The 26265-nt window shown below is 39.6% G+C and overlaps 1 protein-coding gene and 1 long non-coding RNA gene across 3 annotated transcripts in view; both read left to right on the top strand.

The window, feature by feature from the left end:
* The window catches only part of LOC149500242 (uncharacterized), a 147413-nt gene that overhangs the window by 349 nt on the left and 120799 nt on the right, over positions 1 to 26265 (top strand). The window lies entirely within an intron of this gene.
* The window catches only part of LOC114244176 (uncharacterized), a 223716-nt gene that overhangs the window by 167198 nt on the left and 30253 nt on the right, over positions 1 to 26265 (top strand). The window lies entirely within an intron of this gene.

The raw sequence follows: 26265 nt of genomic DNA, 5'->3' as shown, positions 1-26265 counted from the left end.
AATTCTTTGTGTGCGAACAGTTTAGGGAATGATTTATTCAAACAAACTTCACCGTTGTCTTTTGCGGACAATACTGTGCGAACGTATATTTTCTTCCGTACAATTACTATATACTATTTAAAAACACAAACTGATATGTACCATTGAATATTAATAGTTGATGTAAAAATAAATCAAATTGCGACAAAAATCGAAGACATTAAACTACTGGGCTGATTTTGAGCTTAAGCTTTATGAATTTAAGTTAAAATTTGTATTAATAAGAAAGTATAATTTAATTGAGCGCCTTTTCTTGTGCTGTCATCTTATTTCGTGTTTTATTTGAAATTCCAAGTTAAGCTGGAAGCTAATATATACAAGAAAGATTATTATGAAATACCACCACTGGTTTCAGCTATTCCGATCCGATGGGAGATTCAGCGTAGCACTGCTCTTGCTAGGGTTAGTGTTAGCAAGTTCTCTCAGGTTGAGCCTCATCAGCTCTCCTACCAAACCGTCCGTGATTGATCGGGATAACCCATTAGGCAACTAACGATTAGGTAGGAAAAAAGCGAAAATTGGGATTTACAAAAATTGGGAAAATGACATTTATTGCGTAACGTAGTGTCCAGTATAAAATGAGCTCTAATTTTGATCTATACAGGGTGTTACAAAACTATCTGTAAAGCGGAAAGGAGGTTAAATAAGGCCCTATAACGAGTCCATATTTAAGAACCGTAGTAAAACATACCCTAAAAAAATAAAAATAAAAATTATTATTTTCACTGATGTGCAAACCCTATTTCAGTAAAATTAAAGAGTAAACTACGCAGAATGTACTTACTTTTGAAAAAAAAAACTAAGCAGTTGTAGGATATCGATTAGAAGATTTGAAATTGACAACATACATTGTTTTTCCCAACTTAATTTTTTTTTAAAATAGAAAATCTATTAAGGTTGACAATTATTAGGTAAAATAGGTAAGTAGGCCTTTCTGTTAAATAATCTGGTTCCCTGACATGACAGCTTACTAGGGTTGACAAAATTTTTGGCTTTGATAATTAATTATTTAATACTTGAAAAATAAAAGGTTAATGTTGTGGCGAGGCTTGTGTGGGAGCTATGTCTAGCAGTGGACGTTTGTGAGCTATAAGATAGATACGCTCTTATAGACAGGCAAGTCGGTTATAGGAGCTAATGGACACTATGCCGCTTCTTTTATTAAGATAGAAGAAGAAGTCATCGTGGCCTAAAAAGGATAAGATGTCCGGTGCAATCGTATCTAGCGATGCAACGGCGTTCGAATCCCGTTGGCGGGTACCAATTTGTCTAATGAAATACGTACTTGACAAATGCTCACGATTGACTTCCATGGCGAAGGAATAACATCGTGTAATAAAAATCAAACCCGCGAAATTATAATTTGCGTAATTACTGGTGGTAGGACCTCTTGTAAGTCGGCATGTGAAAATTGCGATGGTCGATCAATCAAATAAGCTTCGTCATCAGATTCGTCTGTTTGTTTGTTTCTTTTTCTTCATAGTTTCCTAACGGCTGGGAAAGCCACGCCGGAATGCTCTCAACAATATATCTCCATTATATCTATTTGCCTGGATACACGACCCGTCCAACCTCTTGGCCAATTCCATACCAATTTCTCTATCACGAATACTGATACTGGAAATATGCCCAAAATATCGCATTAAATGCTGTAGGCAAACTAATGAGCAGGTCTGTTTGTTTACGCCAATGTGTTCTAATCGGAACGCTTGGTTCAAACTTATCGTTTCTGTCCGTAACACCGACAAAACCGCTATCAGCTGTGAACTATTTCCTGTCTACCGTAATGCAGCCGTAATATAATGCAAACGATTAACTGTTTAGAATTTACGATAAGTCTTCTGCCGTGACACAGCGTTCCACAGCGAAGAGAGAAAATACAATACAATTGGATCTTCGACCTCAAGTTTGAGGTGGCATCTACGTTTATATCTATTGGTTATCTACCAAGCAATAAATGAAACGGCTTGTATGACGGCTTGAATATCAATCAAAACAAATAAATTGAACAGTAGATTCATTCGCGAAGCAGGAGCTCTTTAGTTGTTAGATCTCCCACCCCTCCTGGCTGAGCCCTAGCTCGCTCACCTGTCCTGGTGAAACTGGAAAGGCCTCTGGGCCACCAGTAATCCGTCATTCATAAAAGAAAAGTAAATTGCCACAGTAGTCGTCGTGGCCTAAAGGATAAGACGCGCGGTGCATTCGTATCGAGCGATGCGACGGTGCCAGTGTTCGAATATTGCAGACAGGTAGCAATTTTTTTAATGAAATACGTACGAATACTTGACATATGTTCACGATTGATTGCCACTGTGAAGGAATAACATCGTGTAATAAAAAAATCAAATCGGAAAAAGTTTAATTTGCGTCATTACTGCTGGCAGAACGTCCTGTGAGGCCGCATGGGTGCCATTACTCTGCCTATTTCTATCGTGAAGCAGTGATGCGTTTCCGTTTGAAGGGCGAGAGGCAGCCGTGGTACTGTAAAAACTGAGACCTTAGAATTCGTGTCTCAAGGTGGGTAGCGGCATTTTCGTCTATGGACTCCCGCAACCTCCATCACCGGGTGAGTTTGTCCACCCATTATCTTTATCTATATACTTATATATAAAAATGAATTGCTGTTCGTTAGTCTCGCTAAAACTCGAGAACGGCTGAACCGATTTGGCTAATTTTAGTCTTGAATTATTTGTGGAAGTCCAGAGAAGGTTAAAAAGGTAGATAAATATGAAAATGCTCGGAATTAAATCAAAATAACAATTTTGTTTTTCCTTTGATGTGTCCCCCGTTGGTATTTTATTTATCGATTGAGGCACTATGAAGTCTGCCGAGTCAGCTAGTAAGTAATAAAATGAACTATTTGTTGTGGCATAGTTGTACGAGTAGCTACTTGCTTTTTTACTGAATTGTGTGTAGTGTATTCGTTTCATTGCTGATAAGCTCTGTAAAATGATTTTCATACCTACTAGAAGTCCAAGAGTTAAATTTTAATATGAATGAATTATTAAGGATAACTCAAAAATTGGTCGGCTTTGGATAAAACTAAATGTACCACACGAGAATCATAGGCTTTCAAATAAAAAGAGTGTTCAAAATCGCATCGTTCAGAGAGAAGTTCTGAGGTAGCACACACATATACAAAATGCAGTCGGATTGAAAACTTCCAAATTTTTTTTAAGTCAGTAAAAAGTTGTTGAATTTTGAAAAGGAACGTTTGTTGCCCCTACAGGATAAATAGGCAATCTCGTGAGTCCGCACGAACAGGTACCAGCACCCTGCCTATTTCTGCCGCGAAGCAGCAATGCTTTTCCGTTTGAAGGGTGGGGCAGCTGTTGTAACTATATTGAGACCTAGGAACTCATATATCAAGGCGGGTGGCGGCATTTACGTTGTAGATATCTATGGGCTCCGGTAACCATTTAACACCAGGTGGGCTGTGAGTTCGTCCACCCATCTAAGCAATAAAAAAAATAGTTAGGGAAATATGACATTACTCATACTATCATTCATCATTATTCTACCCTTCTCCTAGTCACCTGGGGTCGGCGCAACATGTTTTCTCCTTCCATACTCTTCTATTATATACCATTTCTTCGCTCGACATTACTCATACCATGGATAGGGAAATTATAACGCATACCTGATTACGAGGGCCAGATATATGAGCCGAAGCTGTTTTCATTAGCAAATAGCACCAGTTTAATTTGAGCTTCCATTTGCGCGTGTGAAATAAATAAGACACATGTTACTATGGAGTTAATAAGTACCTCTAACTCTATGCACGCTACGTACAGAAACATGTTGGTTTAGGGCTGGAGTGGCCAACTTGATTAGTACCAAGATCTACTGTCTACTGACGAAACACTGCGATCTACTAATGACGTTTCTTGAAATTTAATGAAACAATGTAGTTCAGTATACAAATAAGTAGTATATTTTATTTAATTAAAAAAATTAAAATATACCTGAAATTATATAATAAAAGAGAACTGTTGTGTGGAAGGGAGGATAAATTCATTTAAATAAATATTTTAAAATAAATTAAAGTTAATTTAAATGTAGTCGTATTTCCGCGCGTTCTAAACAGACCTTCCACATGTCCACGGCTCGAATGAAATATGCTTAATAACTCTTTTGTGCGCATATTATATTATATGATAATGCTGACATCCTTTGCTTGTCACTTGTAGTAAAATATCTTGTATTTTGGAATATTTGTAAGGTGATTTAGTCCGATGAGTATTACTTAGTTTTTAGTGTAAGTTGATGTAGATAATAATATGTGCGTATTGTGCTGCATTTATTTTTTGTGTAAATTTAAATTTCTAAATTTCTCTTCTCTGTTCACTTTCTACTTATATGTGATTTTGATGGTGGAAACATGTTTGGTTATTGTTTTAGCTATTTTTTTAAATATTATATGTTTGTATTGTACTGTTGGTAGTTGGTTTCACAAATAAATAAATAAATAATGTGACTTAATGGTCATTAACAAATTATACAAGATGAAGATGATGCGTGCAGCAATTGGTGATTACGTTGCGCAGTCTGTTCTATGTGTTTATATGTTTTTGTCTTGCCATGATAGACTGAAATAATAGCCACGATCTATCGGTTGGCCACCCCTGGCTTAGGGTAACTTTAGGTCAGTTTAAAGGATGCGGCCCTAAGGCGGCCTAAAACTCTACCTTACATATTAAATTCGGAATGGTTTTTAACAGAATTTAATAATTGATTTTAAATTGTATGCGGCCGGTTACATGCGAATTTGATGTATATACCTACGTATGTGGTTATTAGCAAGACCGGAATAAAGAAAATATTCTTCTTCTTGTCCTTATCCCATATTATGTAGTGGCTGCTCCTCTTATCATCATGCAAATCCACATGCACCAAACCTCAAACCATTCCGAATTTAATATTGTAAGGTAGAGTTTTAGGCTGCCTTAGGGCCGCATCCTTTAAACTGACCTAAAGTTCCCTAAACCAGGGGTGGCCAACCGGTAGATCGTTGCTATTATTTCAGTCGATCATGGATTCTATGACCAATCGCCTGCCTGACGTCAATCCTCCTTAAGTTATTTATTAAGCTATTATATATCTTTTATCGCGAGCTTTGAGCGCGCGACCGAATCAAGAAATTCCGTAACGAAAATAAAACCTAACACACCCCACTCCGTCTACCAATGGGGTCAATGATCGAATGTTAACATCCGACGGACTAGAAAAAGGGTAGACAGATTTGTCGGCCCCTAACATCCTACCTGCAGTCTTCAGTCAATCCGTGATCATAGCGCGTTCCAATATGGAACTCACTAGGATTAAAAATCGTAAAAAAATCATTAGATAAAATATACCTAGTATTCGGTATTTACAATATACCTAGTATAATTGTGCTTATAATATGCCTAGTATACTTGTGTTTATAATATATCTAGTATACTCGACTAGGTAGCCCAGGAATCGGGTCAAAGTTTTATTTGATCCGCTGGGAGCGAACAGAAGCAATAAAGGAGTTGTTACACTATCGTTGTGTAGTCCGGATTCGCTTACACCGTTGCGTATTAAGTATGATTTATTTTTAATATGCCGTTTGGTTTTTAAGTATCGATTCCAGCCAACACAAGACAGTTTTATATAGATTTGTTTGGTGTGTTATATCGCAGTCTGAAATATGTAGCTCTAAATACGTGTCGTGTGCTCTGTGTCAGAACTAACATTTTATTCAATTCATCGAGTCATTATTGTCATTGCTAAAAGCACTTAACGTAATTATTGTTTGGAAAGCATAGCCCTATTCTATTAAATAGCGCGCTATAAATAATTAATGCATAGCGCACGCTGTATCGTCACTCACTCGTTACTTAAACAAAACATCCTTTAATAAAAGCATGCTTTAACGTTGAACAACCATAAGCTTGAGTTAAAGCGGTAATAAATACTTGAGGTGGATGTTATGTCGTTGGATCGATAGTCCGCGTTTTCTGGCCAGAAACCATATGTAATAAGGACCTATGGACCCAATGTAACCATACTCCCACCGCGCAAGAGATTGCCCATAAGAAATGGTGCTGGATAGGTCAGGCGGCGCAGCGGAGTCAACGCAGCATTTTTCGCTTTTGAATGACAACCGCGTGGCAGGAGAAGATCTGATTGGCATGTACACACTTAATGTCACATGGTCAAGGATGTCAAGGAGCAACACAGAGTCAAGTGGAGACAACTTATGAGAGCCCTATGTGCCAGCGGGCTACTAAGCTAAGCCTAACTACTAAGCTTGTCCTTTTGAAAGTCTTCAAACACGCTGCGAACCAGTCCAATAAGGATTACCCTAATTCATTTTTCCATCTGGATATAAATTAAACGTATGGTATTTTGAGCGGCGTGAAATGCAGTCGGCACGTTCATATTCGTTGTACGACCCAACTTGGTTCGAAATTCACAAAAACAGCCTTATTAACCAAATCCCCGATAAAAACACGTTACGGCTACTAATTCTGTGTCTATTTTGTACGTAAATCTATACTAATATATAAATCTACAGTGGTTTTTACGGATGTTCCGTTATAACTACTGAACCATGCATCCGATTGACTTGAAACTTGGTATCCATGTAGAAAATACATGTACTTAATGGATAGGCTAATATTTATATGAGTGTTGGACTCCCTAATAATAATGACAATAAATAATAATGTTAATTTTAAATGCCCAGGTAAGCGGGCGAGTACGGCTAGTATTGTATAAATTTGATTAGTTTTTTTTTGTGATTATCGGTGCTTTATTTGGTCGTACCTTAAAAGCCTTGTGTAATGCAATGAACATGACACAATAAGACGCAGTGGCGCGGCGTAGCGATCTTGTCTCGCGCCACAGGCACTATACCTTTGTAACGCTCCTATTTTAGATTATTAGCTTTCCTTTTTATCATTTTTATTTACGAATTAGCATTTATAATAATACATATTACACTGGCGCTAAATTTAAATAATATTTTCCAAAAAAATCTATAATAAAAAAAAAAAAAATCAGTATTTTTTTGTTTTGCGGACCATTTGGCGCCCCTTTTTGAGTAGCACCCGGGGCATCCCCCTTGTCCCCCCTCGCTACGCCACTGATATCACCAATATTTATTTATTTATTTATTATCTTCTTCTTCTTCTATATATATAAAAATCAATTGCTGTTCGTTAGTCTCGCTAAAACTCGAGAACGGCTGGATCGATTTGGCTAATTTTGGTCTTGAATTATTCGTAGAAGTCCAGAGAAGGTTTAAAAGGTGAAAAAATATGAAAATGATCGGAATTTTGTTTTTCCTTTGATGTGTCCCCGGTTGGACGGATTCTTTTTGTTTTTTTTTAAGTTTATTTTATACAAAAGCTTAGGTCTTTTATTTATCGATTCAGGCACTACGAAGTCTGCCGGGTCAGCTAGTAATTTTATAGAATTGAGATTTTAATCTTAATGTGTAGGTACCTGGAGCATTGTAATTCTATTGTAGAATTGTAGAAAGTTTACGATAAAGAGAAGATCTTCCACCGAGCGAGTGTAATTGCTCGTTTTATTTATTTATTTTATTGTTTAGGTTTGTGGACGAGCTCACGGCCCACCTGGTGTTAAGTGGTTACCGGAGCCCATAGACATCTACAACGTAAATACCGCCATCAACCTTGAGATAGACACCCTTCGAACCGAAATGCATTACTGCTTCTCGACAGAAACAGACAGGGCGGTGGTACCTACCCGTGCGGACTCGTAAGACCAAATATTCATCCAGACAAAGCGCAAACAAACATGTTCATCACACGACTTTTTTACTGGTTTTATTACTGGTGGTAGGACCTCTTGTGAGTCCGCACGGTTAGGTACCACCACCCTCCATTTTTCTGCCGTGAAGCAGTAATGGGTTTCGGTTTGAAGGCCGGGACAGTCGTTGTAACTAAGCTGAGACCTTAGAACTTATATCTCAAGGTGGGTGGCGCATTTACGTTGTAGATGTCTATGGGTTCTAGTAACACCAGGTGGGCTGTGAGCTCGTCAACCCATCTCAGCAATAAAATATGTAGCTTTTCTTCAATAGCTTTAATATAAAAATAGTTTTCATATTGTCCAAACAGTGTGTCATCGGCGGCTCGTAAATACGACAAAAATATACAGAAATAAACGAACTAAAATGTATTTATCGTCAGTATCTAGTATCAGTGTTCGTAACAAGGCGACACTCAGCTAATGAAAACGTATCTTATCTCGCTTGGTATATACTCATACGTGAAAATTCTATGGATATTTTAGTTCGAAAAATATAATCCCTTTTTTTGGTACAACTGCTTACGTATCTGACTAGACACAATACGAACGATTCTATAATATTGTTACGCGCTGGGGTTCGGGATAAATAAAATTATACCGAATCACAAGTTAACACTGTATTTATCACTTAGAACACTCAAAACATTTCACAAACACTTTGAAATTGTTAGTTCGCTTCTTCCGCTTCGCTTCAGGTGATCCGTTTGCTGTTTCGCTTCGAGTAGTTCCGATTACTGACTGACTGCATGCCATCTCTGCAACGCTTTTATAGTCGAAAAGAAATCCCTAGAATCCTCGAGAATATTCCACACAAGTCGAGTATTGTGTGTTTCCGCTAGCTGACAATAGATGGCGTTGTACTTCTCGAGCGTTCTAGATGATACTAGATCCTATCGTTCGGCTATTCGGCGGTAGATAGCGTTACTCTTACCGGCGTAACAATATTATTAATAGTACATAGTCGTATCTTTAACTTTTTCAGAATTTCTGTAAATTGACTGGCTTTCTGGAAGAGACCGCTTTTAGCAATAGCACTGCCTATTGTACAAATGCGTGGCGCATTTGCGTTGTAGATGTCTATGAGCTCCAGTAACCACTTAACACCAGGTGGGCTGTGAGCTCGTCCACTCATCAAAGTAATAAAAAATAAATAAATAAATGTATCTACTTGTTGACTGTTTTCTTACTGTTGTGTTTTGGTGTGCAATAAAGTATATTCTCCTTCTTTCTCTCTAACCCTCTCATCCTCATCAAGCGGTAAGGACTTCGGGCCAATCGCTATCATCATCACATTAAGCGAAGCGTCCCTTCGAAATAAAGCGACACTCTACAAAGCTTGCATACGCCACGTCATGACGTATGCAAGCGTAGTGTTCACTCACGCGGCCCGCACCAACTTGAAACCCCTCCAAGTCATTCAATCCGGTTTTTGCAGGATAGCCGTCGGAGCACCATGGCTCCTAAGGAACGTGAATGTCCATGATGACCTGGAGCTTGACTCAGTCAGTAAGTATCTACAGTCGGCATCATTGCGCCATTTTGAAAAGGCGGCACGATATGAAAACCCTCTTGTCGTGGCCGCCGGGAATTACATTCCCGATCTTGTAGACCGAATGATAAACAGTCAAGGTCGCCCTAAACACGTCCTTATTACGGATCCTCCCGATCCACTAACGGCGCTTTTAAGGACCACTAGCACCGGTCACCGCCCTCGCCGAACCGTTGCTTGCGACGAAGGGTTGACGAGTGAATTTGCCCTTATACACAGCCCACTTAGTTTCTCGCTAGATCTTCTCAGTGGGTCGCGTTTCCGATCCGGTGGTAGATTCCGCGAAGCACTGCTCTTGCTAGGGCCAGTGTTAGCAACAATCCCGGTTTGAGCCACGTGAGCTCACCTACATGTCAAGAGAAGCTGAAATAGCCTCTCAAGGCTATCAGCATAGGTAAGAAAAAAAATCAACGCATAGACGCAAAATGTGAAGTTGTTTATTTTTAAATCAAGTCATCACACAACGTCTAAATTCTCTCTAACCTAATAAAGAAATAAGTTGTTTGTGTGATGTTGTTGTGTTATGTCATCGCGCTACGTATTTCTAGGGCGAAGGGTGAGGAATAAATCTGTTTTACGATTCTATAGCGCATTTCTCGGGTCTCAGGGTGGATGGCGACATTCACGCTCTGATGGGCAAGTTGTTGGCTCCGTAAGTTGACTCACTCAGATTTAAAATTAAATAAAAAAGTTTTTTTGTGTTTTTTACTGCCCTTGTAGGCAGATGAGAATACGGCCCACCTGATGGTGAGTGGTTACCGTCGCCCATGGACTTCAGCAATGCCAAGGGCAGAGCCAAGGCGCTGCCTACCGATAGCTGCTTCTGCCACATAATTTGGCTTTAAAATATAAAAAGCACAGCATCGGCATGTTCTAATGTATTTCTGAAAGCGAACGTATCGCGTATAAGCGTACGTATAAGCTAACGTATCTTTAAAGCTGCATAAAGCCAACGTATCACGAAAGAGAAAGCACACAGAAATTTTTCCAATAAAATTTCACAAAACTTATCATGTTCGCACAAAGCTTGCAGCCCCACAGCTTTACAGTTGAAAGAAGAGCTCACTGCAGAAACGCAAGCTTACGAAGGAAATCGATATAAGAATTAAGCCACGCAATTTTGACGGGTTTAAGTTATTGGTTGAGCTTTATAGATTACAATGGATACTGCTCATTGCTGCCTTAAAGCAATTATCGGTCCTCATTGAGGTGTCGCGTATTCTAATTCTAAGGTCTCAGTATAGTTACAACGGCTGCCCCGTCTTTCAAACGGAAATGCATTACTGCTTCACGGCAGAAGTAGGCGGGGTGGTGGTACCTACCCGCGCGGACTCACAAGAGGTCCTACCACCAGTAAAAAACCAGCATAGCTTTGATACAATAAAGCCCACTGAGCTTCTCGCCGGATCTTCTCAGTCGGTCATGATTCTGATCTAGTGGTAGATTCTGCGAAGCACCGTTCTTGCTAGGACTAGTTTTAGCAAATTCTCTAAGTTTGAGTCCGTGAGCTTACCTACCCGTTGGTGAGAGGCTGGAGTATCCAGCTAGACTACCAGCGTATAGGTGGGGTAAAAAAGTGTTTATTTATAGTGTACTAGCTGGCCGGGAAAACGTTGTTTTGCTGCATAAATTGTTTCTAAGAAAGATAAATAACCTAGATACCGACTGCAGCGCCATCTGCCGAGCTGATTTTTAAATCTAAACCATTCTCGAATCCACCTGACGGTGTATAGAAAATTTCATTAAAATCGGTCCAGCCGTTTAGGAGGAGTTCAGTGACAAACACACGAACAGAAGAAATATATTTATATTTATATAGTGTATATATTTGTTTTATAAAGTAAAAAAAAGCTAAAAAAATATAAATGATTTATATACTGGATGGAATTAATGTTTATATCTGTCTGATACTGGACGTGACTCCGTAGGTGCCGGCGGAAGATCGGCGCCATAGTAACCTTTTCCAAGCCTCGATATTATTAGTTCCTTTTTGTTGCTTTAATTTGGAGTAATTATTGATTATTAATATATAGGCTTCGTAGCTTTACCTCATGATGCTTACGAGCACCGATGCACATTTGTTTGGGAGAACAAGCCTTAATTTTCTCATAGCTAGTGGCGGTAGTTGAAGAGCGCTTATAAACGAGAGTCGTTGATTACAGCTCTATATTCGCGATTCGGTGTTTTTCGAACTCTGGTTTTTTCAATTTACTGGTAAACAATATAGAGACTTATCCATTAAATAAACCCAGCAATGTATGCGACGCTACTTTACGAGGTCCACATTAATTTGAAAAGTTTCAAGCACCAATCTATAACAAAATACGAAGGTCCAAGTTTTAAGAGAGCGAGGCTTTGTCATCCAGATTAGCGTATTGTAAGTCCGAAAAATTGGCTAAGTAATTGGATATATAAGAAGTGAGTGGTGTAGCTTGAGGTCTATATCCAGCAGTGGACGACCATGGACTGATAATGTTTGAGGCAAATAATTGGAGTCGAACTATTTATGAGGCCGTGACCTACAATATACGTAGTCGTGTACCGAAATAACCAGGTGCGATGCGACTTAAATTCTACTACAAAATAAATTTACGTGTTCACCAATGAGCTCCTAGAAAATTGCTCCACACTGTCGATTTTTTCCCTATTTATTTGCGTATATAATAGGGGCTATTCCAGCTATGCGCGGACGGGTAGGTAAACAAGCAAGCCTTACCCTTAGAAAATTTGCTAACACTAGCCCTTCGCAGAATCTACCACCGGATAGGATTCGCCACCTACTGAGAAGATCCGGCGAGAAATTCAGTGGGCTGTCTCTATGGATTACTTCGTTTGTCGAACTCTTTGTCGTAATGCACGATGTCGATATAATATGGAACCATGCCTATGTAAAAAATGGTACCTCGAGAAAGGATCAGACAGTTTTTATGAAATTTATTTAAAACTTCGCTGCTATGCCCTAAGATGGCTAATGAAATCCATGTTATTTATCGATCTATAAGTATATTTGCCAATTTTTAGCAACAACGATAATATGACGAAGGCAATTGTGATTGAACACTCTGGATGCAGTGTAGGTATTGACACCAAAGATAATTTCGTGATAGAAACAGAATAAGTTCCACAAAATGGTCGGACCAAGTTCGACCTTGTCTGGCAATCTAGTTCCACGATGCCCTCCACGAGGCCAAGGATCGCGGCAGATGGAGAGCAATCTTACAAGAGAGATTGATGCAGCGGGGGAGTCACGACTCTCAGTAATGAGGAGAACGACGCTCGGCATCAGGAGATATGGTATTGTTTATTGCCCCGATGGGTGGATGAGTTCACGACTCGCCACTTGTCACGTGGTTACCAGAGCCGATAAATATCAACAACGTAAACGCAAGCCACTTAGAGACACGAATGCTATGTCTCAGTTTTATAGTTCAACGAGTGCCTCACTATTCAAACCGAAACGCATCACTGTTCCGCGAAACAGGCGGGGTGGTGGCAATGCTGGCTCCCAAGACCGACCATCATGTGAGCATGTGTGAACTAATATGAGGTAGCTATCACATGACCTGTCCAATCTCTAGCTGACTACAATGATATAGTAATCGGATACACGGGCCTTAGGGATCTTGTGTCAGGGACCCAGTCGGCTCCGGTCATCGTTCTCATCGAACCCGTCGCTTGCGACGAAGGGCTCGGCGGGTAAATTAACCCACAGAGACAGCCCACTGAGTTTCTCGCCGGATCCTCTCAGTGGGTCGCGTTTTCGATCCGGTGGTAGATACTGCGAAGCAATACTCTTGCTAGGGCTTGTGTTAGCAACGACGTCAGGATTGAACCCCGTGAGCTCACCTACTTGTTAAGGTTACGCTGAAATGATCTCTCAAGACCATCAGCTTAGGTAGGAAAAAAAATACCCATTCGATATTACCAAAATGCTTCAGCTTATGCCTTAAGCCTAGCTTTTGTTACGAGTCCAATTTCACGTTTCACTGTCGAACCGCGGTCTTTATATCTGCCCGAGTTATATAATTTTACGTGAATAAGGGAGCTTCCGAGATTTTCATGTAAAAAGCAATAGTGATTATTACGGGTCTCTAAAAATATAATTATGCAATCAAATGGATTTTGGCGGTTCACTCTGGGTTTGATATTTATTTCCTTATAGTATCTTCTTCTTCTTTATTTTTTAAGTATGGCAATTGGTTTCTTGCGACGTAATAGTTGCCAGTGTCGAGCTTATAAAATCTTAAATTGCTAAATGCATTTAAGATACTTTATTATATAGAACATAATATGGAGCGAAATGAGGTGAAGTTGATTAACTTGAGACTATAGTCCGTTGGGATGAAATCAATTGAGAAGAGATGAGATGGGATGGAATAAAGCCTTAGTAACATTGTGGTACTTATTCTTTTCAGTTGATTTTTTCGAAGAACCTGTGGCTTTCTCGCATTTGGTCATTTTCCCAGATGCCAAGGAGTACTTAAGACACCGTTATTACACATTTAAATTCTTCCTAGTGGGTCGCGATTCCGACTCGATAATAGATTTTGCGAAGCACTGCTCTTGCTAGGGCTAGTGTTGGCAAATTAGAACGAAGCAAAGCGGTATTTCACGCCTGGACAAATACTTTTACTTTTCTTCAACTTTTCTTCAAACGAGGCTTGTGGAGGGTACTTAATTATGGGCAGCGGCTTGTCCCTGTTCCTGGCATTGCTGATGTTGCTGACGGTAACCACTCACCATCAAGTGGACCGTATGCTCGTCTGCCAACAAAAATGGCAATAAAATTAAAACAAACACACTTTCACATTAATAACATTGTTACGCCGTAAAAGAGTAACGCCATTTATCGTCAAATAGCCGAACGAATACCGAATGCTTTAGTAACATCTAGAACGCTCGAAAAGTACAACGCCATCTATTGTCAGATAGCGGAAACACACATCGAAGGTATTCGACTTGTGAGGAATGTTCTCAACGATTCTAGGGATGTCGTATCGACTATAGAAGCGTTGCAGAGATGGCACGCAATTAGTTTGTACTCGGAACTACTCGAAGCGAAACAGCGAACGGATCAGCTGAAGCGAAGCGGAGGAAGTGAATTAAGAATTTTAAAATGTTCTCAGAGTGTTCTAAATAAAGTTTTAAATAAAGTTTTAAGTTGTACTTTGGTGGAACATTTCTTTATTCCGAACTCTAGCGCATAACAATTTGGTGTCAGAAAGTGGGATCTATAGGATCTATAGTGTGTTGTAATATGGTTTACTATACATACATATACGACTAGCTGTACCCGCCTGCTTCGCTGGGCATTTCAAATTAACATTATTACATATTAAGCGATAAGTATTATATTATTATTATATTGTCATTAGCGCCCCCACAACGATTCTCATCATTAACGCCCCTGCAACTGCTGTAGGGAGTCCAACACTTATATAAATATTAGCCTATCCATTAGGTACGTGTATTTTCTACATGGATACCAAGTTTCAAGTCAATCAGATGCATAGTTCAGTAGCTATAATGGAACATCCATAAAAGCCACAGTAGATTTATATATTAAAATAGTATAGATAAACATGTTGAAGTAGACAAAAATGAGTTGTACTATACATATATACATACATATATCTGGAAGTTATCCGATTTTATGCGTTAGCCGGGCGAGCGCCGCTGTAAGACCCTCAAAATTTGTTTGAAGAAGTACTCGAAGCAAATGACTTACCCAAGAACATTGAACGTATTTTTTTTATTAATTATCTGATATTTTTTTCTAATTCGAGTGGCAGTAGGTGGATCTTGTGAAATATAATCTCTTCAGTTGTTAGTAAGGAGATGCGTTCATGTCGAAATTGAGACAAGATCTTGTAAATTGTATTGCTTTACAGTTTTGTGGCGGTAGCCATCACAGAACACAAGATATATGACAGGTGCCTGAATCTCGCTTACGAGATTTTCAAGATAAGCTCGCATACATACAAGTTCCGAACAACAACATTCGGACCGTCGGTCTACCGTGCAATATCACCCGCTCGGTAGAAGACCTTTCCTGTGTCGTACACTTTCAAACTGTTGATCTCGACGTGACAGCTGCAGCCTGCATACTTCATTATCAGCGCATCAAGAACTTCGGTTACTATAATTCTCGCATTCGCCCAGATAAAAACAACTAACTCATCAACAGCCGTCCCACTGGTATACTTCCAAAGTTTCCCCACCCTTCTGGACGGGTGATTATGGTCTGCTCTTATGGCCTCACATATGCTTAGCATATTTTTGGGGGACTTTTACTTTTCAATACTCTAAGGCTAGGTCTCTCTAAGTCGCATTTTAGGTGCGTATGTGTTTGCATAGATGTTTCGATAGCCCGCCTGCAGGATTCGACCGGCATAGTCGCATGGCTCGATAAAAGACAGCTTTAATTGCTTTTGTGCCACGTACCTTAACTCCTTATCCTTAAACTCTCATTTTTAAGTACACGCAGAAGTAGCGCCATGCCGAGTATCTGATAAGGCTCGGCCACTAAGAAGTCCTAGTCGCGTTGATTCCGGGACTGCTCACGAATAAAATGTAGAAGATCGAGAGAAAAAGCAAATTTCAACGATGATCCCTTAATATATTAGCGGTAGGTAGCGGCTTGGCTCTGCCCCTGGCATTGCTGAAGTCCATGGGCGACGGTAACCACTCACCATCAGGTGGGCCGTATGCTCGTCTGCCTACAAGGGCAATAAAAAAAATTATTAAATTAAGAGTAATATATGTAAAGAAATATTTTTTTATTGCTTTAGGCGTTAAGTGGTTACCGGAGACCAAAGATGTCAACAACGTAAAACCTTACACTGACCTTGAGAAATGCGTTCTAAGTCTCTGTTTTTACAATACAAAGGCTTTTTTTTCTCGGTTCTGGGCCGAACCTTCTATGAGGTCCCCGCGCCTAGGGGGCGCGCGGGGTATGTGGGACTGGTCCGCGACTGCGAGCCCCGGGCCCAAGGATGTTTTTAGGGCCCTACCGTACTAAATCACTCTGCACTATTACACCCGATGTCCGATCTCCGCCCAGGGTCAGAACCCGGTCAGAGTAAGGGGGCGGTCAACACTACAACCAGATTCGTGGTGTCACCCCTAGGACACCTGACCGACGGGTCGTTGAGGTCAGAACCAGGCTGCCGGGTCGGAACGTGATACACCGTCGACCGGTTTGCTCTTCCACAGTATGTTCGGCGACGACAGTGACGACGAAGACGCAGACGGCATTGCGGATCGCTGCCGGCGATGCGACGTCCCATCCTCCTGGTGCCAGCGCGCTAGAGTGACGGTAGCGTGCGGCGCAGCCTCCACCCCCTTAGGTCGCCCCGTGACCATCACCGAGAGGAGACTACTTACACCAACCTACAAAACGAAACGCATATAGACAGAGTGCTGGAGCCTATCAGTAAAGTATTGTTTTATCGAAAAAGCTTTGAGAATGATAATGACGATGTTAAAATTTTAAGAATCGTTAAAGTTTGCATATATTTAGACGCGAAGGACTGGGTAATGCAGCGCTCATCGATTAAAAAGGTTTTCGTTTAACATTTTATATTTTTAATGAAATTATTCTCGGTATCTATGCCTACTATAGTAATGAGGTCGGATATTTTTAATTATTCTCCAGTCAGTCATGTTGAATGCGGTCCTGACGCTGCGGTTGGTTGACTCGTGCAGCGCGCGGCTAATTCGTCAATGGCACAGTTGCGAGAAGTGCAAGCAATCGAAATACGTGGTAGCGCGTATTTCTAGACCACACATGAATGTATCGTCATTCTGTGAGTCTGCCACAAAGCGATCAAGCGCTTCGGTTTGGATGTTATTGTTACGCGCTGGGGTTCGGGATAAATAAAATTCCATCAAAGTACAACTAAAAACTGTATACAACACTTAGAACACTTCACAAACACTGTATAATTCTCAATTAGCTTCTTCCGCTTCGCTTCAGGTGATCCGTTTGCTGTTTCGCTTCGAGTAGTTGTACTTGCGCGCGCTAAGACATGTCCGTACAGAAATAATCGGTATATTATATATACTTATATAATATAGGTATATAGGTGTATATAAATACCTATAATTATAATTAAATCGCGCAAATAATCGGTATTCCGACGCTCCTGACTTTATCAGAGCATCAATAGAGAGCCGCCGGTCATCGTTCTCGTCGAACTCGTCGCTTGCGACGAAGGGCTCGGCGAGTAAATTAACCCACAGACACAGCCCACTGACTTTTTCGCCGGATCTTCCTAGTGGGTCGCTTTTCCGTTCTGGTGGTTAATTCTGCGAAACACTGCTCTTGCTAGGGTTCGTGTTAGCAACGTCATCAGGTTTGAGTCCCGTGAGCTCACCTACTAGTTAAGGTTACGCTGATATGGTCTCTCTAGACCAGGGGTTCCCAAACTTATTTTGTCACTGCCCACTTTGAGAATAAATTCATTTTTAGCACTCCCATTTTTCATCTACTGAAAAACCACTATAGCGAGAGCTCAGTTAAGAGTAAGAGTCCTCTAGTCCTAAGAGTAAGAGACTCTAGAAAACGCCCCCATTATTTTTCTGGGTCTCTTATCTAGACCTGCAGCGCCCACAAGGGGGCGTTATCACCCACTTTGAGAAAGACTGCTCTAGACCATCAGCTTAGGTAGGATAAAAAAACGAGTGTTTATCTATCGATAGTTCGCGCTCAAACAGTAAACTATTGTAAAAAATACCATATTAAATCGTAAAAGTGGTTTTAATTGTATAAGTAGGTTATGTAGAAAGTTCATAAGCGTGACCCTTCCATGGTAATGATGAAAAGGTCACAGCTATTCCATTAAATTATTAATATTACCCCTCGAGAGTTGGCCAAGTATTATGTACGCAGGGATCTTACATTTTTAATGTCGTTGTGTTCACGAAACGCGTATTTGAATATACATAGTTATGGCACTGACATCGTTATTGATATAGATAATACATTTATTTATATATTGGTATAAAACACGTGTGGCACTCGGGGACTGCCGCGGTAAAGCTATTGCATAGCATTTTTTATCAACTTATGCAATTATAATTAGACAATAATAATTAATATTAAAACAATTATACAATAAGACCACGCTATATTTATAAACATTAACAAAAGCAAAACATTAACTGTCCCCTTCACACTCATAAGCTAGACCGCGCGAGAGAGAGCTGTGCATACTTTTCTTGATGCGCATGCAGGGCGACGTCACGCCGCGCGCTTATTCACAAACACTACACGAGCGCAATGTGTGAATGTGTTGAACGCGAGCTACATGGTAGGCGGAGAGAGGGGTATTAGGTTTCATTTTCGTTACGGAATTTCTTGATTCGGTCGCCGCGCTCAAAAAAATGTAAATTGTTTGTAGAGGTTTTGTTCTGTGTTCAAATGTTTGTTTTCCCAGGATTTCCTTGCTATGTATGTTTTGCAATCGATTTCATATTTGAATTTGAATTTTGTCTTTGTTACTTATTTTTATTGTTGTTTATACCACGTTTTAGGTCTGTGCACACGAATTTAGCCTTAAATCCCGTAATAAACCAAAGAGGGACGGGGGAGAGGAAATTAGCGCTGTCCGATGCATCCACTTTGAACAGCATCAGCGTGCTTTTGCCTTTTTTCTTTTATTAAATATGTGTGAAAGGCTATAAATGATTTTAGTATAATCCTGCTATATATATTTAAAATCTTATTAATTTTACAATATTTTTGGGTTTGGTCATTAACGGGTTCTTAAAAATAATTTAGGTAAAATATTAATATGAAAACAAGGTAAAGAACACATGGCAGTTTCAGTTTTATAGAACAAGTTGTACTGTACAACGGCTTCATTCACTCTTCGAACCGAAGCGAATTACTGCTTCACGGCAGAAATAGGCAGGGTGATCAGGTTCTCACAAGCCGTCCTACCACCAGTGAAGGCGAATCTCGTCACGATTACCAGACCAACATACCCGATCCTGCGGACCGAATGGTAAACAGTCGACGTCGCCCTTAGCACGTCATTATGGATCCACTAACGGTGCTTTTAGGTATCTCAAGCACCGGTCACCGTTCTCATCAAACCCGACGAAGGTTTCGGCGAGTAAATGAACCCAGAGATATAGCACACTGAGTTTCTTGCCGGATCTTTTTTTTGGGTCGCGTTTCCGATCCGGTGGTAGATTCTGCGAAGCACTGCTCTTGCTAGGGCTACTGTTAGCAATGTCCTCAAAGCCCGTGAGCTCACCTACTCGTTGGGTTACGCTGGCATAGCCCTCTAAAGCTAACAGCTTAGGTAGGAACAAAAAAATTTATCCCAACTTCACACATCGTTCAAGATAATCGAAAAACATTTTTCATACTCTCGTGTTCGAAGCTTTAAAGCCAAGATAAGCTCGGAAACGTATGTTCACTTGATCACGGTCGTTCATCTGGAAGTAAACGTTCCGAACGAACAAACTCTTGAGGAATTACAGACGTGATAAACTAAAAATGAGCAGAGATATGTTTACGCTTCCGTGGATTTAACGAAAAGCGCCCATTGATACTAATGTTCGAAGGTAATCTTGTACCACGTATCTGGAATGAGTTCCCATATATGGTGTTACGTTATTGCAGACTTTTTATATGTATTTAGAATCTCATTTAATCCCGTTTTCACGGATCGCTTGGAAACTCTTGGTCTGCAGAGGGACTTCGTTTCTCTTTGCATTTTGTACCGTAAGTTCCATGCTCTGAGCAATTGCTTGAGATGATTCCATCATTTAGTTTTTACTATCGCACCTCCCGCCACTGGAGTAAGGCTCATCCATACTACCTGGAGCCACTGCGTTCATCCACAATGCGTTTCCAGAGATCTTTTTTGCCACGTACCATCCAGCTTTGGAATGAGCTCCCCTCCACGGTGTTTCCCGAGCGCTATGACTTGTCCTTCTTTAAACGAGGCTTGTGGAGAGTATTCAACGGTAGGCAGCAGCTTGGCGCTGTCCCTGGCATTGCTGAAGTCCATGGGCGACAGTAACCACTCACCATCAGGTGGGCCGTATGCTCGTCTGCCTACAAGGGCAATAAAAAAAAGATTGTGTGTCATCTCAGTGTAATAAATAAAAAAAATCTAACTGATTAATCGCGCATAGCACCGTCCAATCAAACATGGCGTCTATCGATCTGGGATGGCATACATACTTCAAGAATTTGCGGGATTCTGTTTGTGTTTTGACCTCAATAAGATTAATTGATGATCATTTGTAATTAACTTTGCCGGTTTGTTGTGGATTGAGAGAATAATACGAGTTCTTTTGGCTTCAGCCTAACATTTCGTTTCTAGGAAAGGTGAACTAACATTGATTTTAATTGCAGGCGAGATTTTATTGAGACTATAGCTCTTTTTTTCTTATATTTATTTATTCTATTTTTATTGGTTAGATGGGTGGACTAGCTCACAGCCCACCTGGTGTTAAGTGGTTATCGGGGCCCATAGATATCTACAACGTAAATACCGCCACCCACCTCGAGACATGAGTTCTAAGGTCTGAGTATATTTTTAACGGCTACCCCGCCCGTCAAACCGAAACGCATTACTGCTTCACGGCAGAATTAGGGTGGTAGTATCTACCCGTGCGGTCTCACAAGAGGCTCTACCACCAGTAATTACGCAGATTATTATTTTGCGTGTTTGATTTTTATCACACGATGTTATTCGAACCGTTGCATCGCTGGATACAAATGCACCGGACGTCTTACCCTTTAGGCCGCGACGACCTAATCTTATATAAGTTTAAATATATAACTACACTTATATAACCTTAAGTTATTTACTGGTGGTAGGACCTCTTGTGAGTCCGCGTGGGTACCACCCTGCCTATTTCTGCCGTGAAGCAGTAATGCGTTTCGGTTTGAAGGGTGGGGCAGCCGTTGTAACTATACTTGAGACCGTAGAACTTATACCTCAAGGTGGGTGGCGCATTCACGTTGTGGATGTCTATAGGCTCCAGTAACCACTTAACACCAGGTGGGCTGTGAGCTCGTCCACCCATCTAAGCAATAAAAAAAAAAGTATATACATATATAAATAATAAACACCAGACTTAGCTTTAGCTTTAATTAGCTACGTTTGCTCAAACTGACATTTAGATCGATAATTAAAGGTAGGGTAGAGCATCAATTTTATTCCACATTTTTAAAGAAAAGCCATAAAAAACCTATTCTTTTCGTTGTTTAACTATCTTTAATATGTTTAATATCTTTAATATCTTTACTATGTTTAATCATGCATCTGAGACCACTGGTATGGTGGCTAACTGCGACCTCTGTTTTTCTAATGTTACTTCTCCTATTTATTCCTCTTCGCCATAGCTTCAAAGTATTGTTGAACTACCTCGCGTCTTTAATCGAAAACTTTTGGATTTCCCCAGAAAATCTATACTAATATTATAAAGAGGAAATATTTGTTTGTTTTGAGCTCCGAAACTACTGAACCGATTTGAAAAAAATCTCTCACTGTTTGTAAGCTACACTATTCCCGAGTGACATAGGTTATAATCTTTTTTGAAAAAAATTTGGGATCTTTACTAAAACTCCAATATTGTAAACCAAGGTGTAAAAAAATTACCTAAAATATTCTTTACATCGCGTGCCCTCCGAAAGCTATTGATTATGAATAAAATAATGTATTACGACTTTGTAGAACACATTATTAATTACAAAAAGTGTCGCGACAGCATATGTCTAGCTATTGTAGTTATGCCGTAATAAGTGTTATTTTATTTAAAAAAATAAACCAACGTCAAATATCGTTGAAATTTTTGTTAAAGACCCGAGCGGAGCCGAAGCGGGTCGCTAGTTACCAATAAAGAGCTGTGAATGCACTATAAAATTTTGCCTTGTGTATTAGACTTGTCATGGTCTTTTAACGAATAATACCGTCCGACGACGGTATCGATCGTAACGAAGAGACAGCAAGCACGAAAGTTGTTTTGTTTGTCTGTTCGTATACTACTATTATGAGAAGATTGTTTTTCTCCATTTGCTTTGTTTCATTTAAAATATTGGTTTTATTTCTTGGATATATTTTGCAAGATTTGTCAGTGGAAAACGTGGCGCAGATCGAAAATCATGTAAACTAATTCATTTTCCCTATATTCTAGTTAGCTTAGAAGAAAAGACAACGATAAACCGGTGAAATTCGGAACGTTACAATCGTTTCTACCGCCGGCTCACTGTTTACGAATTATTAAACGTGGGAACTTGAACATATTGCGCCCTGATTGAATTTCGTGAGGTCAATTAGGGTAATTTGGGTTTCTTTGTTCCCGTCAACTGGGCGGAATCCGTAGTAGCGTTATTTTATCCAGCCTATATTTTGTAGTTTCAAATTATTATGCTAGGATTTCATTTTATCTAGTTTGCGTTTTAACATGGCCGGTATATCTCAAGGACTAATCGGTCATACCAAAGCCTAATAAATGGGCCCGATACATGTGATGAATTTATGTGGAATTCTCAATCCCTACATATATTATACAAGCTTTTGTCCGCGACTTCGTCCGCGTGGAATAGTTATTTTGGCATAGCGCTAAATGTTACCCGTCTCTTCATTTACGTAAAAAGTGAAAACATTTTTGAATAATAGAATGTTAAGGAGCTACTTAAGGTACCAAAATCACGCTTTTTAACCGACTTCAAAAGAGGAAGTTATCAATTCGACAATATTTTTTTATCTATGTATGTTCACCGATTTCTCGATAATGCTTGAACCGATTCTGATTATTCTTTTATCTTTTTTTTGTTCGAAAGGGAAGACTTCCCGAATGGTCCTGTAATTATCAAGATCTGATGATGAGATCCTGGAGAAATCCAGAAAAATCTATAAATTTTAAAGCCTTGTAATAACGTATTTATTTGGATAGGGATTAATATCATCTTTATAAAAACACCTTCACAAATAATGCTCTATTTTAGAACAAATTTGGTTAGCATAAAAAACGTTATAGTGAGCCAACCTTAACATATAGACATATGCTATCGCGGACTTTTTTTTAGATCTTTTAAAGGGGAACAATTCCGTTGTACATTATTTTACCGAAACTTTAACCGTTTCTGCAGCGCACGTAGCGGAAGCTGTCAAAAGGTAAAAATAACCCCGATTTTTAAACATTCTTTATTGGTGCTCCGCCTTCATTGGTTTTAGCGTGATGTTATACAGCCTTATAGCCTTCCTCGATAAATGGGTTATCTAACACTGAAATAACTTTTCCAATCGGACCAGTAGTTCCTGAGATTAGCGCGTTCAAACAAACAAACTCTTCAGCTGTACAATATTATAAGTATAGATAAGTACTGACCGACTGATTCATAAAGGTTGAGCGTCGGGGCTAGAAACTTAATATCTATTAAGATATAATTTTGGAAGGTTTTACCGCTAAGGGGATGAAAGGGTTATAGCACGAAATATAATACATAGCTATAATTTAGCAACTGAATAAGGTTAGAAATAATTAGACAAATAGTGGATGTATTAACGTGAGGAGACAACGAATATGATGGAGTGACGACCTGGTCAAAACAGCTGGTAGGGAGGGAATGCGAAGGGCAAGAGACCTAAGGGAATGAACAGCATGTGAAGAAACTCAGCATTGGGTAGACATGAGTTGAAGAAGATATGAAAGTGTTGTATAAAGGTGTTTCCCAAAATCGTAGATCTAAGTGGACTCCTAGTCATTTCTAATGGAAGCTTATAATTTTTGTGAACTTTGGTACCGCTCTGGGAATTTCGATAATGTTTTTGTCAAAATACCATCAATATACGGAAGATGGCGTGCGAGTATTATAATCGGTTTTCAATAGCATATCGTCGCTGTCAAACCAAAATCTACTATGGGCAAAAACTCTATTTTGAATTAACTAGTAAAAACATTTTCTTGTAAAATTTTATATGAAGGTGAATTTTTAAGAACAACATCAAATGAAAGCTTTTTAAGAACTACATCAAATGAAAGCTATAGATATATATTAAAGCTATAGACACATAACAGTTTTTTTTATACGGTAGACGAAAAAGTCAAAAAGTAAAAATCTGAAAAGTGCACAAGGCAGATTTTGTTTTGACAACGACGATATGACGTACCCTTTCTGAGCCTTTTAGTGTTCCTTCGAATCAGGGTAAGTGAGAGATACGCAGCAGAAATAGACAAATAATATGTCTACCCGAAGGCAGGTGATATTATGAAAGATTTTTTTTATTGCTTAGGTAGGTTACCGGAGCCCATAGACATTTACAACGCAAATGCCGCCACCCACCCCGAAACATAGTTCCATGGTCTCAGCTTTCAGAGCACAATGGCTGCCCCACCCTTCAAACCGAAACACATTACTGCTTCGCGGCAGAAATAGGCAGGGCGGTGGTCAACCTACCCTTCTGCAACTATTACATTAATATTTTACGCGCTGCAATTTGTTTGATGAAACATTCGATCTAAAAAATACCCCTTATAAAAATATTAAGCTCAAAGTACAAATCACGGACAAAACACAATAAAGTATTGTTGTGCTTAAAAGTTGTGTTCATTCGTGAACGTTCAACCATTATGTACACTCGGCTTAGAAAGCAAATAATTTGATGCTACATTGACGTGTCATGCGAATTTCGGATGCGGTATTATTTGTAGAATTTGCCCGAAATTAATTGCGATGTGATTTTTGTGTACAAGAAAGGTTTTTAATTGGCCTTTCTATTTTTATTCGCTTTTAGTCCGCGAAGAAGAGAAAGAAAGAAAGAAAGCAAGAAAGATAGAAAGAAAGAAAGAAAGAAAGAAAGAAAGAAAGAAAGAAAGAAAGAAAGAAAGAAAGAAATCATTTATTCGCCAAGCATAGTGAAAATGAGTTATTACTTAAGTTAAAAATAACGTGTATGCTTTGTCATTATTTGACATGCGAGTTTTAGTGCAGTGCAAGATATTATAATATTATATAATTTACCAATCATTCATTCATAATTCAACTAATAATTAAAAAATCCATTTATTTTTACGTCGTCCCTAAGAAAATCATTTATGTGATAATAATTTTCACTTATAAGATTATCTTTTAGTTTTTTTTTAAAGTGAAAATCGTCTAGTTTGCTTTGTAGATTTTTTTAAGTAACTACTCGTTGTGAGACTAAGTGGGTACTCCAGACATACAAGGACTGGTAGGTGAGCCAAAGGATTCAATCTTACAGAATTTCCTGACGCTAGTCCTAGCAATAGCACTGCTCCCTTGAATCTACCTTACTGGTGGTAGGACCTCTTGTGAGTCCGCGCGCCTATTTCTGCCGTGAAGCAGTAATGCGTTTCGGTTTGAAGGGCGGGGCAGCCGTTCTAACTATACTTGAGACCTTAGAACTTATATCTCAAGGTGGGTGGCACATTTACGTCGTAGATGTCTATGAACTCCAGTAACCACTTCACACTAGGTGGGCTGTGAACTCGTCCACCAATCTAAGCAATAAAAAAAAAACGACCACCGGACCGGAATCGCGATCCACTGAGAAGATTTCGCGATCTTCATCTTCTGCCTCTCGATAATCCCATTTTCACAGTTCTCTCTGCGTTTTGTACCGTATCTTCCATGGCGAGTACTCTGTGAGATTATTCCGTCTTTATATTTTTTCCATCACACTGCAACTTTAACTAGAGCCACTACTTTCCTTATTTGCGGGCTCCTCTAGTTCGTAGAGTATGGCCCATAGGTCAAGCTGAAGCGGAACTGGCCATCTCTGCGTTATAAAAAAAAGATATCATCACAATATCCGTGAATGCAGATAAATTAGGCCGGAATCGTATCTGACGAAAGCTCAATCAGCGCGATCAAG

Source organism: Bombyx mandarina, chromosome 23 (genome assembly GCF_030267445.1).
Source record: "Bombyx mandarina strain Sakado chromosome 23, ASM3026744v2".
NCBI classification, from domain to species: domain Eukaryota; kingdom Metazoa; phylum Arthropoda; class Insecta; order Lepidoptera; family Bombycidae; genus Bombyx; species Bombyx mandarina.
This window is presented reverse-complemented; position numbering and strand designations above follow the sequence as displayed.